Raw genomic sequence first — 18,409 nt, forward strand, 5'->3', positions numbered from 1 at the left:
CCCCCCGCAGCTGCCCCCAAAAATCACCAGGGAGTCCCCCCAGGCCACGGCAGAGTGCGAGTGCCGGGGGGCCTGGGGAGGGGAGAATTGGGGTCACCGGGGGTTTGGGGGGTTTTGGGGGGGGATTTGGGGAGAATTTGGGGTGCTTGGGGGATTTGGGGGGGATTGGGGGGGATTTGGGGTGAAATTCGGGGTCACTTGAGGGATTTGGGGGGGGTTTGGGGGAATTTGGGGGGGATTTGGGGTGGATTTGGGGGGTATTTTGGGGGGGTTTGGGGGTCACTCGGGGGATTTGGGGTGAAATTCGGGGTCACTTGGGGGATTTGGGGGGAATTGGGGGGGTTTTGGGTCACCTGGGAGGTTTGGGGGGGATTTGGGGTGAAATTCGGGGTCACCTGGGGGGATTGGGGGGGATTTGGGGTCACCAGGGGGGTTTGGGGGGAAATTCAGGGGGTTTGGGGGGGATTTGGGGGAAATTCGGGGTCACCGAGGGGGTTTGGGGGGGTTTGGGGGGGATTTGGGGTGAAATTTGGGGTGCTTGGGGTGGATTTTGGGTCACCAGGGGGATTTGGAGGGGTTTGGAGGGGTTTGGGGGGGATTTGGGGTAAATTCGGGGTCACTTGGGGGGTTTGGGGGGGATTTTGGGGTGAAATTTGGGGGGTTTGGGGGGGAAATTTGGGGTCACTTGGGGGGTTTGGGGCAAAATTCGGGGAGATTGGGGTGGATTTTGGGGTCATTTGGGGGGATTTGGGGTGCTTGGGGTGGATTTTGGGGTGCTTGGGGGGGATTTGGAGGGGTTTGGGGGGGATTTGGGGTGGATTTCGGGAGGTTTGGGGGGGTTTGGGGGGACAGAGTTGGGGTCACGGGGGGTTTGGGGGGGATTTTGGGGTAAATTTGGGGTCACCTGGGGGGATTTGGGGGGGATTGGGGGGGATTTTGGGGTCACCTGGGAGGTTTGGGGGGGATTTGGGGTGGATTTGGGGGGGTTTGGGGGGGATTTGGGGGGGGATTGGGGAGGTTTGGGGGTCACTCGGGGGATTTGCAGGGATTTGGGGAGATTTGGGGGGCCTGGGGAGGGGGAGAATTGGGGTCACCGGGGGGTTTGGGGGGCATTGGGGGGAATTTGGGGTAAATTCGGGGTCACCTGGGGGGATTGGGGGGAATTTGGGGTCACCGGGGGGATTGGGGGGGATTTGGGGTGGATTTGGGGGGTATTTTGGGGGGGATTGGGGGGGTTTGGGGGTCACTCGGGGGATTTGGGGGGGGTTTGGGGGGATTTGGGGGGGATTTGGGGTGAAATTTGGGGTGCTTGGGGTGGATTTTGGGGTCACCAGGGGGATTTGGAGGGGTTTGGGGGGGATTTGGGGGGAAATTCAGGGGAGTTGGGGTGGATTTGGGGGAGTTTGGGGGGATTTTGGGGGGATTTTGGGGTGCTTGGGGGGGTTTGGGGGGCATGGGGGGAGAATTGGGGTCACCGGGGGGTTTGGGGGGGATTTTGGGGTGATTTGTTGGGATTTTTGGATGGTTTGGGTGGATTTGGGGAGATTTTGGGGTAATTTTGGGGTAATTTTGGTTAATTTTGGTGAATTTGGGGGGCTCTCACCGGGGAAGGGATTTTAGGGTAATTTTGTGAGATTTTGGGGTATTTAGGGTAATTTTAGGGTAATTTTGGGATAATTCTGGGGTAATTTTGGGGGTTTTGGGGCAGTTTAGGGTAATTTTAGGGTAATTTTGGGGGTTTTTAGGGTAATTTTAGGTTAATTTATGGTAATTTAGGGTAATTTTGTGGGATTTTGGGGTAATTTTGAGGTCATTTTTGGTAATTTTGGTTAATTTAGGGTAATTTTGGGGGTTTTTAGGGTAATTTTGTGGGATTTTGGGGTAATTTTAGGGCATTTTTGGGTAATTTAGGGTAATTTTGTGGGTTTTTAGGGTCATTTTGGGGTAATTTTAGGGCAATTTTGGGGTAATTTTGTGGGATTTTGGTGTAATTTTGGGTAATTTTAGGGTAATTTTGTGGGTTTTTTAGGGTAATTTTGTGTGATTTTAGGGTAATTTAGGGTAATTTTAGGGCATTTTTGGTTAATTTAGGGTAATTTTGGGTGTGTCTCACCGGGGAAGGGATTTTAGGGTAATTTTGTGAGATTTTGGGGTATTTAGGGTAATTTTGTGGGGTTTTAGGGTAATTTTGTGGGATTTTTTGGGTAATTTTGAGGTCATTTTTGGTAATTTTGGTTAATTTAGGGTAATTTTGGGGTCTCTCACCGGGGAAGGGATTTTAGGGTAATTTTGTGAGATTTTGGGGTAATTTTGGGGTAATTTTAGGGCATTTTTGGTTAATTTAGGGTAATTTTGGGTCATTTTAGGGCATTTTGGGGTAATTTAGGGTAATGTAATTTAGGGTCATTTTAGGGCATTTTGGGGTAATTTAGGGTAATTTTGGGTAATTTTGGGGTAATTTTGGGGTCTCTCACCGGGGAAGGGATTTTAGGGTAATTTTGTGAGATTTTGGGGTAATTTTGGGGTAATTTTGGGGCTCTCACCAGGGAAGGGATTTTAGGGTAATTTTGGGGTAATTTTGGGGTAATTTTGGGGGCTCTCACCAGGGAAGGGATTTTAGGGTAATTTTGGGGTAATTTTGGGGTAATTTTGGGGTCTCTCACCGGGGAAGGGATTTTAGGGTAATTTAGGGTAATTTTGTGTGATTTTAGGGTAATTTTAGGGCATTTTGAGGTAATTTAGGGTAATTTTGGGGGTTTTTAGGGTAATTTTTGGGGGTTTTTAGGGTAATTTAGGGTAATTTTGGGTAATTTAGGTTAATTTAGGGTAATTTTGTGAGATTTTGGGGTAATTTAAGGTAATTTTTGGGGTCTCTCACCGGCGCAGGGCGCCCGGGGCTCTCGGGGATCCGTTCCCAGCGGTTGGAGCTGAAGTTGTACCTGACCAGATCCCCCAGGGCCTCGTTCAGGTCCAGTCCTGGCCAGGGGGGACACGCTCAGGACCCCTCCCCAAATCCCCCAAAAATCCCCAAAAATCCCCCAAATCCATCCCAAAAAATCCCCAAAAAAAATCCCATTGAAAAAATCCAAAATTGCCCCAAATTCCCCCAAAATCGCCCCAAAATTGCCCCAAAATTCCCCCCAAAATTGCCCCAAAATTCCCGCCAAAAATCCCCCAAAATCCACCAAATCCATCCCAAAAAACCCCAAAAAATCCCATTGAAAAAATCCAAAATTGCCCCAAATTCCCCCAAAATCGCCCCAAAATTCCCCCCAAAATAGCCCCAAATTCCCCAAAAATCCCCCAAATCCATCCCTCAAAGAAACCTCAAAAAAATCCCATTGAAAAACCCCAAAAATGTCCCAAATTCCCCCAAAATTGCCCCAAATTTCCCGCAAAATCGCCCCAAAATCCCATTAAAAATTCCCCAAAATCCCCCAAATCCATCCCTCAAAGAAACCTCAAAAAATCCCACTAAAAAACCCCAAAATCGCCACAAATTCTCCCCAAAATCCCTAAAATCCCCCAAATCCATCCCCAAAAATCCCAAAAAAATCCCATTAAAAAAACACCAAAATTGCCCCAAATTCCCCCCATTTTTACCCCAAAATCCCCATTTTTTCCCCCAAAATCCCAATTTTTTTCCCTTTTTTCCGTATTTTTTCCCAATTTTTTCCCCACCAAAACCCCATTTCCCCCCCATTTTTTCCCCATTTTTTGCCCCAAATCCCCTTTTTACCCCATTTTTTGCCCCAAAATCCCCATTTTTTCCCCATTTCCCCCCATTGTTCCCCATTTTTTCCCTTTTTATTCCCACCATTTCCCCTCATTTTCCCCCATTTTTTGCCCCAAAATCCCCATTTCCCCCCATTTTCCCCCTTTTCCCCCATTTTTTCCCCATCTTCCCCCCATTTTTCCCCCTCAACTGCCCCCCAAACCCCATTTTTTGCCCCAAAATCCCCATTTTTTGCCCCATTTTTTCCCTATTTTTTCCCCATTTTTTCCCCATTTTTCCCTATTTTTTCCCCATTTTTTTCCCTATTTTTTCCCCATTTTTCCCCCAAAATCCCCATTTTCCCCCCATTTTTTGCCCCAAAAAACCCCAATTTTTCCCCATTCTCCCCCCATTTTTTGCCCCAAAATCCCCATTTTTCCTCCATTTCCCCCCTCCAAAACCCCAATTTTTCCCCCATTTCCCCCCATTTTGCCCCCATTTTTTGCCCCAAAATCCCCATTTTTTTCCCGTTTTTTCCCCATTTTTTCCCCTTTTTCCCCCAAACTCACCCCCAAACACGTAGAACATCCCCATCCCTTCCAGCACGGCCCCGGCCGCCCCAAATCCCTCAAAAACCTTTGATTTTTTTTCCCCCATTTTTCCCCAAACCCCATTTTTTTCCCCATTTTTCCCCATTTTCCCCCATTTTTTCCCCATTTTTTGCCCCAAAATCCCCATTTTTTGCCCAAAAAAACCCCATTTTTTTCCCCAAAAACCCCATTTTCCCATTTTTTACCCCAAAACCTCCATTTTCCCCCCATTTTTTCCCCATTTTTTGCCCCAAAATCCCCATTTTTCCCTCATTTTTTGCCCCAAAATCCCCATTTTTTTCCCATTTTTCCCCATTTTTTTCCCCATTTTTTCCCCAAAATCCCAAATTTTCCCCTTTTTTCCCCATTTTTCCCCAAACTCACCCCCAAACACGTACAGCATCCCGGTCCCTTCAGCACGGCCCCGGCTGCCCCAAATCCCCCACAAATCCCCCACAAACCTCGGCTTTTGCCCCATTTATTTCCCAATTTTTCCCCATTTTCCCCCATTTCCCCCCAATATTCCCCTCATTCTCTCCCCAAAACCCCATTTTTCCCCCATTTCGCCCCCCATTTTTTCCTCATTTTTTCCCCATCTTCCCCCCATTTTCCCCCTCAAACCCCCTACCCAAACCCCATTTTTCCCCCATTTTTCCCCCCATTTTTTCCCCCAAACCCCCTTTTTCCCCAAAAAAACCCATTTTTTCCCCATTTTTTCCCCAAACTCCCCTTTTTTTTGCCCTATTTTTTCCCCATTTTTCCCCATCTTCCCCCCATTTTCCCCCTCAAACCCCCTACCCAAACCCCATTTTCCCCCATTTTTCCCCATTTTTTGCCCCATAATCCCCATTTTTTTGCCCTATTTTTTCCCCATTTTTCCCCCATTTTCCCCCATTTTTTCCCCATTTTTTGCCCAAAAAAAACCCATTTTTTTCCCCAAAAACCCCATTTTCCCATTTTTTACCCCAAAACCTCCATTTTCCCCCCATTTTTTCCCCATTTTTTTTGCTCCAAAACCCCATTTTCCCCCCTTTTTTGCCCCAAAATCCCAATTTTTTCCCCTTTTTTCCGTATTTTTTCCCAATTTTTTCCCCACCATTTTTCCCCACCAAAACCCCATTTCCCCCCCATTTTTTCCCCATTTTTTGCCCATTTTTTGCCCCAAAAACCCCATTTTTTCCCCGTTTTTCCCCATTTTTTCCCCAAAATCCCCATTTTTTCCCCATTTTTCCCCCTACTCACCCCCAAACACGTAGAACATCCCCGTCCCTTCCAGCACGGCCCGGCCGCCCCAAATCCCTCAAAAACCTTGGCTTTTGCCCCATTTTTCCCCATTTTCCTCCCATTTATTTCCCCCATTTTCCTCCCATTTATTTCCCCCATTTTTTCCCCATTTTCCCCCAATTTTTCCCTTTTTTCTTTCCACCATTTCCCCCCATTTTTTCCCATGTTCCCCCAAATTTTCCCTATTTTCCTCCCCCAATTTTCCCCTCATTCTCTCCCCCATTTCCTCCCCAAACTTTCCCCATTTCCCATTTTCCCCCATCTTCCCCCAATCTTTCCCCATTTTCCCCCTTTTCCCTCCATACTTCCCCATTTTCCTCCCCAGTTTTCCCCTAATTTTCCCCATTTTTCCCCCATTTTTCCTCCATTTTCCCCTCAACTCCCCCCCAAACCCCATTTTTCCCCCATTTCCCCCATTTTTCCCCCATTTTTCCCCATTTTCCCCCCATTTTTCCCCCAAAACCCCATTTTTTTAACCATTTTCCCCCAATTTTTGCCCCAAAATCCCAATTTTTGCCCAAAAATCCCCATTTTTGCCCCAAAACCCCATTTCTCAACCTATTTTTTCCCCATTTTTCCCCCCATTTTTGCCCCAAACCCCCCATTTTTTCCCCATTTTCCCCCATTTTTCCCATTTTCCCCCCAATTTTTCCCCATTTTTGCCCCAAACCCCCCATTTTTTCCCCTTTTTTTCCCGTTTTTCCCCATTTTTTCCCCATTTTTTCCCCAAAATCCCCATTTTTTCCCAATTTTTTCCCAATTTTCCCCCCATTTCTTGCCCCAAAATCCCCATTTTTTCCCCATTTTTCCCCCATTTTTTCCCCATTTTCCCCCCATTTTTTGCCCCAAAATCTCCATTTTTTGCCCCAAAAACCCCATTTTTTTCCCGTTTTTCCCCATTTTCCCCATTTTTCCCCAAAATCCCCAAAATTCCCCATTTTTCCCCAAACTCACCCCCAAACACGTACAGCATCCCCATCCCTTCCAGCACGGCCCCGGCCGCCCCAAATCCACCACAAACCTTGGCTTTTGTCCCATTTATTTCCAATTTTTTCCCATTTTTCTCCCATTTATTTCCCCAATTTTTCTCCATTTATTTCCCCATTTATTTCCCCATTTTTTCCCCATCTTCCCCCCATTTTCCCCCTCAAACCCCCTACCCAAACCCCATTTTTCCCCCATTTTTCCCCATTTTTTGCCCCAAAACCCCATTTTTCCCCCATTTTTTTTCCAAAATCCCCATTTTTTGCCCCAAAATCCCCATTTTTTTGCCCTATTTTTCCCCATTTTTCCCCCAATTTTCCCCCATTTTTCCCTACCATTTTCCCCCCATTTTTTCCCCATCTTTCCCCCATTTTTTCCCCCATCTTCGCCCCATTTTTCCCCCAAAATCCCAATTTTTTCCCCTTTTTCCCCATCTTTCCCCCATTTTTTCGTCATCTTTCCCCCATTTTTCCCCTCAACTCCTCCCCTAAATCCCCATTTTCTCCCCATTTTTTGCCCCAAAATCCCCATTTTTCCTCCATTTCCCCCCTCCAAAACCCCAATTTTTCCCCCATTTCCCCCATTTTCCCCCCATTTTTTCCCCATTTTCCCCCCATTTTTGCCCCAAAATCCCCATTTTTTCCCCATTTTTCCCATTTTTCCCCCATTTTTCCCCCATTTTTCCCCATTTCCCCCCAAACTCACCCCCAAACACGTACAGCATCCCTGTCCCTTCCAGCACGGCCCCGGCCGCCCCACATCCCTCAAAAACCTCAGCTTTTTCCCCATTTATTTCCCAATTTTTCCCCATTTTCCCCCATTTCCCCCCAATATTCCCCTCATTCTCTCCCCCAAAACCCCATTTTTCCCCCATTTCGTCCCCCATTTTTTCCTCATTTTTTCCCCATCTTCCCCCATTTTTCCCCTCAAACCCCCTACCCAAACCCATTCTCCCCCATTTTTGCCCCCATTTTTCCCTTTTCTTTTTCCCCATTTTTTCCCCATTTTTTCCCAAAATCCCCCATTTCCCCCATTTTTCCCCATTTCCCCCCCTCCCCCCCAAACACGTACAGCATCCCTGTCCCTTCCAGCACGGCCCCGGCCGCCCCAAATCCTCACCAAATCCCCCACAAACCTCGGCTTTTCCCCCATTTATTTCCCAATTTTCCCTCCATTTTTTCCCCCCAAAACCCCATTTTCCCCCAATATTCCCCTCATTCTCTCCCCCAAAACCCCATTTTTCCCCCATTTCGCCCCCCATTTTTTCCTCATTTTTTCCCCATCTTCCCCCATTTTTCCCCCTCAAACCCCCTACCCAAACCCCATTTTTCCCCCATTTTTCCCCCCATTTTTTACCCCAAACCCCCTTTTTCCCCCCAAAAAAAACATTTTTTCCCCATTTTTCCCCAAACTCCCCATTTTTTTGCCCTATTTTTTCCCCATTTTTCCCCATCTTCCCCCCATTTTTCCCCCCTCAAACCCCCTACCCAAACCCCATTTTTCCCCCATTTTTCGCCCCAAAATCCCCATTTTTTTGCCCTCTTTTTTCCCCATTTTCCCCTCATTTTCCCCCCAATTTTTCCCTTTTTTTCCCCCTATTTTTCCCTGTTTTTTCCCCATTTTCCCCCAATTTTTCCCCCATCTTTCCCCCATTTTTGCCCCAAAAAAACCCAGTTTTTTCCCCATTCTCCCCCCATTTTTTGCCCTAAAATCCCCATTTTTCCCCCAATTTTCCCCCCCAAACCCCATTTTTCCCCATTTTTCCCCATTTCCCCCCCTCAACTGCCCCCCCAAAACCCCATTTTTTGCCCCAAAAACCCCATTTTTTCCCATTTTCCCCATTTTTTCCCCATTTCCCCCATTTTTCCCCATTTTCCCCCAAACTCACCCCCAAACACGTAGAGCATCCCGGTCCCTTCCAGCACGGCCCCGGCCGCCCCAAATCCCTCAAAACCTTTGATTTTTTTCCCCCATTTTTCCCCAAAACCCCATTTTCCCCCAATTTTTTCCCCATTTTTCCCCCATTTTTCCCCATCTTTCCCCCATTTTTGCCCCAAAAAAACCCAGTTTTTTTCCCCATTATCCCCCCATTTTTTGCCCCAAAATCCCCATTTTTTCCCCATTTTTCCCCCATTTTTTCCCCATTTTCCCCCCATTTTTTGCCCCAAAATCCCCATTTTTTCCCATTTTTCCCCCATTTTTTCCCCATCTTTCCCCCATTTTTGCCCCAAAAAAACCCAGTTTTTTCCCCATTCTGCCCCCATTTTTTGCCCCAAAATCCCAATTTTTTCCATTTTTTCCCCCTCAACCACCCCAAAATCCCATTTTTTCCCCAAATCCCCTCCCAAAACCCCATTTTCCCCCATTTTCACCCCCATTTTTTCCCCATTTTTTGCCCCAAAATCCCCATTTTACCCCCATTTTTTGCCCCAAAATCCCCATTTTTTCCCGTTTTTCCCCATTTTTTCCCCATTTTTCCCCCCAAACCCCAATTTTTTCCCCTTTTTCCCCATTTTCCCCCCCAAACTCACCCCCAAACACGTAGAACATCCCCATCCCTTCCAGCACGGCCCCGGCTGCCGCAGTCCTGGGGGGGAACTGGGGATCCCCGGGGCTGACCCGGACCCAGCGCCCGCCCCCCCGGGGGTCCCGCAGGGCGAGGTCACAGCTGAACCCCACAAAGCCCGGCCGGCACTCACAGCGCCCCGTGGCCTGAAATCCCAAAAATTTGGGGTCAGGAGGGCATTTGGGGGGTCCCCAAAAGTTTTGGGGTCTCTCAGTTTCAATCCCAAAAGCTTTGGGGTCTCCCTGTTCTGTTTTGGGGTCTCTCAGCTCCATTTCTGAAGCTTTTGGGGTCTCTCAGTTCCATTTCTGGACCTTTTGGGTCTCCCTCAAAAGTTTTGGGGTCTCTCAGTTCCAATCGCAAAAGTTTTGGGGTCTCCTGGAGCCATTTCTGGAGGTTTTGGGGTCTCTCAGTTCCATTTCTGGAGGGTTTGGCTCTCCCTCTTCTGTTTTGGGGTCTCTCAGTTCTGTTCTGGAGGGTTTGGGGTCCCGCAGGGCGAGGTCACAGCTGAACCCCACAAAGCCCGGCCGGCACTCGCAGCGCCCCGTGGCCTAAAATACCCAAAATTTGGGGGGTCAGGGGGGTCAGGAGGGGGGGCAGAGGCGTTTTGGGGGGGTTTGGGGTCTCCCCCAAAAATTTTGGGGTGCCAAAGTTCCAATCGCAAAAGTTTTGGGGTCTCCCAGTTCTGTTTTGGGGTCTCCCAGATCCATTTCTGGAGGTTTTGGGGTCTCCCTGTTCTGTTTTGGGGTCCCTCAGTTTCAATCCCAAAGGTTTTGGGGTCTCTCAGTTCCATTTCTGGGGGCTTTAGGATCTCTCCAGCAGTTTTGGGGTCCCTCAGTTTCAATCGCAAAAGTTTTGGGGTCCCAAAGCTCCAGTCCCAAAGGTTTTGGGGTCTCTCAGTTCCAATCGCAAAAGTTTTGGGGTCTCCTGGAGCCATTTCTGGAGCTTTTGGGGTCTCCCAGTTCTGTTTTGGGGTTTCCCAGTTCCATTTCCGGAGGTTTTGGGGTCTCTCAGTTCTGTTTTGGGGGGTTTGGGGTCTCTCAGTTCTGTTTTGGGGTCTCTCAGTTCTGTTCTGGAGGGTTTGGGGTCCCCCAGGGCGAGGTCACAGCTGAACCCCACAAAGCCCGGCCGGCACTCGCAGCGCCCCGTGGCCTGGAATACCCAAAAGTTTGGGGTTAGGAGGGCATTTTTGGGGTTAGGAGGGCATTTGGGGGGGTTTGGGGTCCCCCAGTTCTGTTTTGGGGTCTCCCCAGTTCTGTTTTGGGGTCTCTCAGTTCCATTTCTGGAGGGTTTGGGGTCCCGCAGGGCGAGGTCACAGCTGAACCCCACAAAGCCCGGCCGGCACTCGCAGCGCCCCGTGGCCTGGAATCCCAAAAGTTTGGGGTCAGGAGGGCATTTGGGGGGGTTTGGGGTGTCCCCAAAAGTTTGGGGCTCTCCCTGTTCTGTTTTGGGGTCTCTCAGTTCTGTTTTGGGGTCTCTCAGTTCCAGTCCCAAAAGTTTTGGGGTCTCGCAGTTCCAGTCCCAAAAGTTTTGGGGTCTCTCAGTTTCAATCCCAGAAGTTTTGGGGTCTCCTGGAGCCATTTTGAGAGGTTTTGGGGTCTCTCAGTTTCAATCCCAAAGGTTTTGGGTCTCCCTGTTCTGTTTTGGGGTCCTAAAGTTCCAGTCCCAAAAGTTTTGGGGTCCCTCAGTTCCATTTCTGGAGGTTTTGGGGTCTCTCAGTTCCAATCGCAAAAGTTTTGGGGTTCCCTGGAGCCATTTCTGGAGGTTTTGGGGTCTCTCAGTTCTGTTTTGGGGTCTCTCAGTTTCAGTCCCAAAAGTTTTGGGGTCTCTCAGTTCTGTTCTGGGGGGTTTGGGGTCTCCCCAGCAGTTTTGGGGTCTCTCAGTTCCAATCGCAAAAGTTTTGGGGTCTCAAAGCTCCAATTCCAAAGGTTTTGGGGTCTCCTGGAGCCGTTTCTGGAGCTTTTGGGGTCTCTCAGTTCTGTTTTGGGGTTTCCCAGTTCCATTTCTGGAGGGTTTGGGGTCCCGCAGGGCAAGGTTGCAGCCGAACCCCACAAAGCCCGGCCGGCACTCGCAGCGCCCCGTGGCCTGAAATCCCAAAAGTTTGGGGTTAGGAGGGCATTTGGGGGGTCCCCAAAAGTTTTGGGGTCTCCCTGTTCTGTTTTGGGGTCCCAAAGTTTCAATCGCAAAAGTTTTGGGGTCTCCTGGAGCCATTTTGGGAGCTTTTGGGGTCTCCCAGTTCTGTTTTGGGGTCTCTCAGTTCTGTTTTGGGGTCTCTCAGTTTCAGTCCCAAAAGTTTTGGGGTCTCAAAGCTCCAGTCCCAAAAGTTTTGGGGTCTCCCAGTTCCATTTCTGGAGGTTTTGGGGTCTCTCAGTTCCATTTCTGGAGGATTTGGGGTCTCTCAGTTCTGGTTTGGGGTCCCGCAGGGCGAGGTCACAGCTGAACCCCACAAAGCCCGGCCGGCACTCGCAGCGCCCCGTGGCCTGGAATCCCAAAAATTTGGGGTCAGGAGGGCATTTTTGGGGTCCCCAAAAGTTTTGGGGTCTCCCAGTTCTGTTTTGGGGTCTCTCAGTTCTGGTTTGGGGTCTCTCAGTTCTGTTCTGGAGGGTTTGGGGTCCCGCAGGGCGAGGTCACAGCTGAACCCCACAAAGCCCGGCCGGCACTCGCAGCGCCCCGTGGCCTGAAATCCCAAAAGTTTGGGGTTAGGAGGGCATTTTTGGGGTGTCCCCAAAAGTTTTGGGGTCTCTCAGTTTCAATCCCAAAAGCTTTGGGGTCTCCCTGTTCTGTTTTGGGGTCCCAAAGTTTCAATCGCAAAAGTTTTGGGGTTCCCTGGAGCCATTTTGGGAGGGTTTGGGGTCTCTCAGTTCTGTTTTGGGGTCTCCCAGAGACATCCCTGAAAGGTTTTGGGGTCTCTCAGTTTCAATCCCAAAAGTTTTGGGGTCTCTCAGTTCCAATCGCAAAAGTTTTGGGGTTCCCTGGAGCCATTTCTGGGAGGGTTTGGGGTCTCCCTGTTCTGTTTTGGGGTCTCCCAGATCCATTTCTGGAGGTTTTGGGGTCCCAAAGTTCCAATCCCAGAGGTTTTGGGGTCTCTCAGTTTCAATCGCCAAAGTTTTGAGGTCCCAAAGTTCCAGTCCCAAAAGCTTTGGGGTCTCTCAGCTCCATTTCTGAAGCTTTTGGGGTCTCTCAGTTCCATTTTTGGAAGTTTTGGGGTCTCCCTCAAAGTTTTGGGGTCTCTCAGTTCCAATCGCAAAAGTTTTGGGGTCTCCTGGAGCCATTTTGGGAGGTTTTGGGGTCTCCCTGTTCTGTTTTGGGGTCTCTCAGTTCCATTTCTGGAGCTTTTGGGGTCTCTCAGTTCTGTTTTGGGGGGTTTGGGGTCTCTTTGTTCTGGAGGTTTTGGGGTCTCAAAGCTCCAGTCCCAAAGTTTTGGGGTCTCCCTGTTCTGTTTTGGGGTCTCCCAGATCCATTTCTGGAGCTTTTGGGGTCTCTCAGTTTCAATCGCAAAAGTTTTGGGGTCCCAAAGCTCCAGTCCCAAAAGTTTTGGGGTCTCTCAGAGCCGTTTCTGGAGCTTTTGGGGTCTCTCAGTTTCAATCGCAAAAGTTTTGGGATCCCAAAGCTCCAATTCCAAAGGTTTTGGGGTCTCCTGGAGCCGTTTCTGGACCTTTTGGGGTCTCCCTGTTCTGTTTTGGGGTTTCCCTGTTCTGTTTTTGGGGGGTTTGGGGTCCCCCAGGGCGAGGTCACAGCTGAACCCCACAAAGCCCGGCCGGCACTCACAGCGCCCCGTGGCCTAAAATACCCAAAATTGGGGGTTAGGAGGGCATTTTTGGGGATTTGGGGTCTCCCCCAAAAATTTTGGGGTGCCTAAGTTCCAATCGCAAAAGTTTTGGGGTCTCTGAGTTTCAATCGCAAAAGTTTTGGGGTCTCCCTGTTCTGTTTTGGGGTCTCTCAGTTCTGTTTTCAGGGATTTGGGGTCTCCTCAGAAGTTGTGGGGTCCCTCAGTTCCAATTCCAAAAATTTTGGGGTCTCCCTGTTCTATTTTGGGGTCCCAAAGTTCCAGTCCCAAAGGTTTTGGGGTCTCTCAGTTTCAATCGCAAAAGTTTTGGGGTCTCCCAGTTCTGTTTTGGGGTCTCCTGGAGCCATTTCTGGAGGTTTTGGGGTCACTCAGTTCCATTTCTGGAGCTTTTGGGGTCTCCCTGTTCTGTTCTGGGGGGTTTGGGGTCTCTCAGAGCCATTTCTGGAGGTTTTGGGGTCTCCCTGTTCTGTTTTGGGGTCCCTCAGTTTCAATCCCAAAGGTTTTGGGGTCTCTCAGTTCCATTTCTGGAGGGTTTGGGGTCTCCCCAGAAATTTTGGGGTCTCCCAGTTCCAATCGCAAAACTTTTGGGGTCCCAAAGCTCCAGTCCCAAAAGTTTTGGGGTCCCTCAGTTCCATTTCTGGAGGTTTTGGGGTCTCTCAGTTCCAATCGCAAAAGTTTTGGGGTTCCCTGGAGCCATTTCTGGAGGTTTTGGGGTCTCTCAGTTCTGTTTTGGGGTCTCTCAGTTTCAGTCCCAAAAGTTTTGGGGTCTCCTGAATCCATTTCTGGAGGTTTTGGGGTCTCTCAGTTCTGTTTTTGGGGGTTTGGGGTCTCTCAGTTCTGTTTTGGGGTCCTAAAATTCCAGTCCCAAAAGTTTTGGGGTCTCTCAGTTTCAATCGCAAAAGTTTTGGGGTCTCCTGGAGCCATTTTGGGAAGTTTTGGGGTCTCTCAGTTCTGTTTTGGGGTCTCTCAGTTCTGTTTTGGGGTCTCTCAGTTTCAGTCCCAAAAGTTTTGGGGTCCCAAAGCTCCAGTCCCAAAAGTTTTTGGGGTCTCTCAGAGCCGTTTCTGGAGATTTTGGGGTCTCTCAGTTTCAATCTCAAAAGCTTTGGGGTCTCTCAGTTCTGTTTTGGGGTCTCCCAATTCTGTTTTGGGGTCACTCAGTTCTGTTTTGGGGTCTCTCAGTTCTGTTTTGGGATCTCCTGGAGCCATTTCTGGTTTGTATTTCTGGAGGTTTTGGGGTCTCTCAGTTCTGTTTTCCAGGGGGTTTGGGATCTCCCCCAAAAGTTTTGGGGTCTCTCAGTTCCAGTCCCAAAATTTTGGGGTCCCAAAGTTCCAATCGCAAAAGTTTTGGGGTCTCCTGGAGCCACTTCTGGACCTTTTGGGGTCTCTTTGTTCTGGAGGTTTTGGGGTCTCAAAGCTCCAGTCCCAAAAGCTTTGGGGTCTCCTGGATCCATTTCTGGAGGTTTTGGGGTCTCTCAGTTCCATTTCTGGGGGTTTGGGGTCTCTCAGTTCAGTTTTGGGGTCTCCCAGTTCCATTTCTGGAGGTTTTGGGGTCTCCTAGAACCATTTTTAGAGGTTTTGGGGTCCCCCAGTTCTGTTTCGGGGTCTCTCAGTTCCATTTCTGGAGCTTTTGGGGTCTCCCTGTTCTGTTCTGGGGGGTTTGGGGTCTCCTGGAGCCATTTCTGGAGGTTTTGGGGTCCCTCAGTTTCAATCGCAAAAGCTTTGGGGTCTCTCCGTTCTGTTTTGGGGTCTCCCTGTTCTGTTTTGGGGTCTCTCAGTTCCATTTCTGGAGCTTTTGGGGTCTCTCAGTTCTGTTTTGGGGGGTTTGGGGTCTCTTTGTTCTGGACGTTTTGGGGTCTCAAAGCTCCAGTCCCAAAAGTTTTGGGGTCTCTCAGTTTCAATCGCAAAAGTTTTGGGGTCCCAAAGCTCCAATTCCAAAGGTTTTGGGGTCTCCTGGATCCATTTCTGGAGGTTTTGGGGTCTCCCTGTTCTGTTTTTGGGGGGTTTGGGGTCCCCCAGGGCGAGGTCACAGCTGAACCCCACAAAGCCCGGCCGGCACTCGCAGCGCCCCGTGGCCTAAAATACCCAAAATTGGGGGGTCAGGAGGGCATTTGGGGGGTCCCCAGCAGTTTTGGGGTCCCAAAGTTCCAGTCCCAAAAGTTTTGGAGTCTCTCAGTTCCAATTGCAAAAGTTTTGGGATGTCCCAGTTCCATTTCTGGACCTTTTGGGGTCTCTCTGTTCTGTTTTGGGGTCCCTCAGTTTCAATCCAAAAGTTTTGGGGTCTCTCAGTTCCATTTCTGGCCCTTTTGGCATCTCCTTCACTCATTCCTGACCCTTTTAAACTCCCTCAACCCCCCCCCAAACCCTCCAAAACCCCCCAAAAAAACCCCAAAAAACCCCCAAAAACCCCAAAACCCCCCCAAATCTTTGTCCTAACCTGGTTGCAGGAGCCCCCAGGGGGGTGGCAGTGCTGGGCACACACAGGGGTGGCACAGGAAGGTCCCTCCCAGCCCTGGGGACACTGGCAGTGGCCCTGGGAAACTCCCCAAAAACCCCCCAAAAAAGACCCCAAAAAACCCCAAAAATTGCCGAAAAAACCCCAAAAATACCCCGAAAAAACCCAAAAAAATCCCAAAAAATTGCCCAAAAAAACCCAAAAAATTACCCAAAAAAACCCAAAAATCTCAAAAAATTGCCCAAAAAATTGCCGAAAAAACCCGAAAAAAACCCCAAAAAAACCCCAAATAACCCTGATAAAACCCTCAAAAACTGCTCAAAAAAAACCCAAAAAAACCCCAAAAAAACCCCAAAAAATTGCCCAAAAACCCCCAAAAAAACCCAAAAAAATCCCAAAAAAACCCCAAAAAATTGCCGTAAAAATTGCCGAAAAAACCGCAAATAACCCCCAAAAAATCCCAAAAAAATCCCAAAAAAATTGCCGAAAAAACCCGAAAAAATCCCAAAAAATTGCCCAAAAAACCTCGAAAAAGGCCCGAAAAAAACCCCAAAAAACCCCAAAAAACCCCCAAAAATTGCCCAAGAAACCCTGAAAAAACCCTGAAAAAACCCCAAAAAACTCCAAAAAATTGCCGATAAAACCCCGAAAAAACCCCAAAAATTGCCCAAAAAAACCCCAAAAAAACCCCGAAAAAATCCAAAAAAACCCCGAAAAAACCCTGAAAAAAACCCAAAAAATCCAAAAAATTGCCCAAAAAATCGCCCAAAAACCACCAAAAGAACCCTCAAAAAACGCCAAAAAAATCCTAAAAAAAACCCTCAAAATCACCCAAAAAAATCCCAAAAAAACCCCAAAAAAACCCCAAAAAACCCCCAAAACCCCCCCAAATCTTTACCCTAACCTGGTTGCAGGTGCCCCCGGGGGGGGTGGCAGTGCTGGGCACACACAGGGGTGGCACAGGAAGGTCCCTCCCAGCCTTGGGGACATTGGCAGTGGCCCTGGGGAAACTCCCCAAAAACCCCCCAAAAACCCCAAAAAAACCCTAAAAAATTGCCGAAAAAACCCCGAAAGAACCCCAAAAAATCCCAAAAAATTGCCCAAAAAACCCTGAAAAAATCCCAAAAAAAAACCCAAAAATCCCAAAAAATTGCCCAAAAAACCCTGAAAAAATCCACCCCTGGGGGTGGCAGAAAACCCCCCAAAAAAACCCCGAAAAAGCCCCAAAAAGTTGCCGAAAAAACCCCAAAAAGCCCTGAAAAAAACCCCCAAAAAACCCAAATAACCCCGGAAAAACCCCGAAAAAATCCCCAAAAAATCCCAAAAAATTGCCCAAGAAACACCAAAAAAAACCCAAAAAAACCCAAAAAATCCGAAGAAATTGCCCAAAAAATCCCTCAAAAATCCCTCAAAAATCCCAAAAAATCCCAAAAAAATCCCAAAAAATTGCCCAAGAAACCCTGAAAAAACCCCCCAAAAAAACCTAAAAAACCCTCAAGAAAAACCCCAAAAAATTGCAAAAAATTGCCCAAAAAACCCTGAAAAAACCCCAAAACCCCCCAAAACCCCCCCCAAATCTCTGTCCTGACCTGGTTGCAGGTGCCCCCGGGGGGGTGGCAGTGCTGGGCACACACAGGGGTGGCACAGGAAGGTCCCTCCCAGCCTTGGGGACACTGGCAGTGGCCCTGGGGGTGGCAGAAAACCCCAAAAAAACCCCAAAAAACCCCAAAAAAAGCCCCAAACCCATGTCCTGACCTGGTTGCAGGTGCCCCCGGGGGGGTGGCAGTGCTGGGCACACGCAGGGTGGCACAGGAAGGTCCCTCCCAGCCTTGGGGACATTGGCAGTGGCCCTGGGGAAACTCCCCAAAAACCCCTCAAAAACCCCCCAAAAAAACCCCTCAAAATCCCCCAAAAAACCCCAAAAAAACCCAAATCTTTGCCCTGACCTGGTTTCTGGAGCCCCCATGGGGGTGGCACAGGAAGGTCCCTCCCAGCCTTGGGGACATTGGCAGTGGCCCTGGGGAAACTCCCCAAAAACCCCCTCAAAAACACCCCGAAAAAGCCCAAAAAATTGCCGAAAAAACCCCAAAAATACCCCGAAAAACCCAAAAAAATCCCAAAAAATTGCCCAAAAATTGCCCAAAAAACCCTGAAAAACCCCCAGAAATTGCCCAAAAAACCCCAAAAAATCCCCAAAAATTGCCCAAAAATTGCCCAAAAAACCCGTAAAAAAACCTCAAAAAATCTCAAAAAATTGCCCAAGAAACACCGAAAAAATCCCGAAAAAACCCCTAAAAACCTCCAAAAAAACCGCAAAAACCCCCAAAAAATTGCCCAAAAAACCCCGAAAAAACCCCCCCAAAAAACCTAAAAAACCCTCAAGAAAAACCCCAAAAAATCGCAAAAAATTGCCCAAAAAACCCCGAAAAAACCCCCAATAAATCCCCAAAAACCCAAAAAAACCTCCAAAAACCCTAAAATCCCCCCCAAATCTTTGTCCTGACCTGGTTACAAGAGCCCCCAGGGGGGTGGCAGTGCTGGGCACACACAGGGGTGGCACAGGAAGGTCCCTCCCAGCCTTGGGGACATTGGCAGTGGCCCTGGGGAAACTCCCCAAAAACCCCCAAAACAACCCCAAAAAACCCCAAAAAAACCCCAAAACTCCCCCAAATCTTTGTCCTGACCTGGTTACAGGTGCCCCCGGGGGGGGTGGCAGTGCTGGGCACACACAGGGGTGGCACAGGAAGGTCCCTCCCAGCCCTGGGGACACTGGCAGAAAACCCCCAAAAACAACCCCCAAAACCCCCAAAAAAACCCCAAAAAAACCCCGAAACCTTTACCCTAACCTGGTTACAGGTGCCCCCGGGGGGGTGGCAGTGCTGGGCACACACAGGGGTGGCACAGGAAGGTCCCTCCCAGCCTTGGGGACATTGGCAGTGGCCCTGGGGGTGGCAGCGGCCGCGGCCCGAGCAGCCCCCGGGGCACAGAGACAGAGCCCAGGTGGCGTTGAAGCCCAGCAGGTTGTAGTTGGCAT

At 49.1% G+C, this 18,409-nt stretch overlaps 1 long non-coding RNA gene across 1 annotated transcript; it reads right to left on the reverse strand.

Annotated features, from left to right (window-relative positions):
- Window positions 1-41: 41 nt before the first annotated feature.
- LOC143693079 (uncharacterized) lies at window positions 42-4,312 on the reverse strand. Its single transcript, XR_013180561.1, has 3 exons — window positions 4,285-4,312; window positions 2,879-2,976; window positions 42-72 (listed from the first exon to the last, which is right to left on the reverse strand). It is a non-coding gene; the product is annotated as an uncharacterized LOC143693079 (long non-coding RNA).
- Between the last annotated feature and the right edge of the window lie 14,097 nt (window positions 4,313-18,409).

Source organism: Agelaius phoeniceus, unplaced genomic scaffold (assembly GCF_051311805.1).
Source record: "Agelaius phoeniceus isolate bAgePho1 unplaced genomic scaffold, bAgePho1.hap1 Scaffold_261, whole genome shotgun sequence".
Classification (NCBI taxonomy): Eukaryota; Metazoa; Chordata; class Aves; order Passeriformes; family Icteridae; genus Agelaius; species Agelaius phoeniceus.